Source organism: Schistocerca gregaria, unplaced genomic scaffold (assembly GCF_023897955.1).
Source record: "Schistocerca gregaria isolate iqSchGreg1 unplaced genomic scaffold, iqSchGreg1.2 ptg000455l, whole genome shotgun sequence".
NCBI classification, from domain to species: Eukaryota; Metazoa; Arthropoda; class Insecta; order Orthoptera; family Acrididae; genus Schistocerca; species Schistocerca gregaria.
Window position 1 is genome coordinate 2,959,713 of NW_026061874.1, and position 2,516 is coordinate 2,962,228.

A 2,516-nucleotide genomic window follows, 5' to 3' on the forward strand; every position below is an offset into this window, starting at 1 on the left:
AAGATTATATCAACAAAAGCCAAACGAGGATAATAGAATGTTGTCGAATTAAGTCGGGTGATGCTGAAGGTGGAAATGTGACAAAGTTGTAACGGAGTTTTTCTATTTGGGGAGAAAAATAACTGATGTTGGTCGAAGTAGAGAGGATATAAAATGTAGACTGGCAACGGCAAGGAAAGCTTATCTGAAGAAGAGAAATTTGTTAACATTGAGTATAGATGTAGGTGTCAGGAAGTCGTTTCTGAAAGTATTTGTATGGAGTGTAGCCATGTATGGAAGTGTAACATGGGCGATAAATAGTTTAGACAAGAAGAGAATAGAAGCTTTCGAAATGTGGGGCTACAGAAGAATGCTGAAGAATAGATGGGTAGATGACATAACTAATGAGGAGATATTGAATAAGATTGGGGAGAAGAGAAGTTTGTGGCACAACTTGACTGGAAGAAGGGATCGATTTCTAGAACATGTTCTGAGACATCAAGAGATCACCAGTGTAGTGTTGGAGGGGAGCGTGGAGGGTAAAAATCGTAGAGGGAGACCAATAGATGAATACACCAAGCAGATTCAGAAGAATGTAGGTTGCAGTAGGTACTGGGAGATGAAGAAGCTTGCACAGGATAGAGTAGCATGGAGAGCTGCATCAAACCAGCCTCAGGACTGTAGGCTACAACAATATAAATTAAGAGAGCGCAATTTCATTTACTCTGTATTAACCTTAGAGAGTGACTTCTGCTACCTTGGTATTTATTTGATTGTTGTTATTTTAAAAGTGAAACCGATTTCTCATATGCTTAAAGGTAATTCAGTTCAATCTTTCAATAGTCAAAAATAAATGCTTGCCGTTTTCTAAATTTTGCATTAAGTTACACTGAGGTTACTGAACGTCTTTTTTTGCATTACATTTAACGTTACTTTCAAAATTTAGTGTTTCAGAATGAGTAACTTCAAGTAGTGGGGCAACTGATGACGCGATTGATGTTAGCTGATGACACGATTACCGTTATCCAAGATGGTGGCTTTTGGAGGGAAGATAGCTCAATTGCGCTACCTCTACTAACCTAAAAAAATGGCGAGAAAGAATTGGCTATCTCCACTAACCTAAGTCAACTCTTCCTAGGAAGTAGGCATAAGTCTTTATTTAAACCATTAGAGGTAGTACCACTATCAAGTGTTTTCGCCATGCTCTTGCCAAATGTTCACGAATTTTCCTCTAAGAGCTTACTCCTGCAGCTGATGCAAGTTATTATGATATTGTCATTCAATTCGAATATAATTTTTATAAATTTGTTTAAATATGTTTAAATTTGATTAGATTTCTTTAAATTTATTATCTACCTACGGCATTAGTGTGTTACCACCACGAGGCTGAGATATAGGTTGTCGGTATGTTACATCAAATCATTCAACTCTACACATAAGTCCTTATTAAGCAGTTAGAGCGAAATTAACGTGCATTTTCCAAGAGGATTGTGGTACTGCCTCTAAGAGCTTACTCCCACAAATCATGGGAGTTAGTGTTGTGTTGCCTCCACTAGAGCCTGCTCATTCAATTCGGATATAATTTGTTTAAATTTATTATCTACCTACAGCATTAGTGTCGTGTTACCGCCATAGGGGGCTAAGATATCGATAGCTCTATTACTTGCACTGGACATAAGTCCTTATTTAAACAATTAGAACCTCTACAACCATCAAGTGTGTTCGCCACCGTCTTTGAGAATGTTCACGAAATTTGCTCTAACGCTTTATTCTTGCAGCTGATGAGAGTTAGTATAGTGTTTCCTTTCAATTCGAATATAATTTGTTCAAATTTTTATAAATTTATTGCCTATCTGCTGCATTAGTTTCATGCTACCGCCATAACAGGCTGAGATATGAATAACTGTATTACATGAACTAGACATAAATCTTTTTTTTTAACGACTATAGCACTACAACCATCCACTCTGCTCACGAAATTTGCTCTAGCAGCCGATGGGAGTTAGTAGCGTGTTTCCAATTCACTTCGAATATAATCTCTGTAAATTTGTATTAATTTCTTTAAATTTGTTTAAATTTATTATCTACCTACAGCATTAGTGTTGTATTACCGCCACAAGAGGCTTAGATATCGATGTTTTAATAGCTGTAGTACATGCACTGTATCTACGTGACAGCGTTGTGTTTCGTCCTCGGATAATAAACATCGTCCAGGTAGAGTAGAGTGCGGGAATCGGCATAAGAGGGTGACATACGTAAAAAGAGAGCCAGACTTTGACGCTCGAAACACCAGATCTCTTCCACTGGCCCACAATGGAGCCGGTGTTGGTCTCTATTCTAGACGTTGCAGTTCACACATAAGGCGAATCTGCAAGATGGGTCCTATGGAGAGTCCCTCGAATACCAGGTCGAACGTACACCAGGATCGAGCGTCACCGCGTTGACAGTGCACCATACTACGTTCCAGTGCACGGTAGGACACGTCAATTCGACGACATTAAGCGACCGGCGGCGAAGTAGTGTGCGGCAGGTGACTG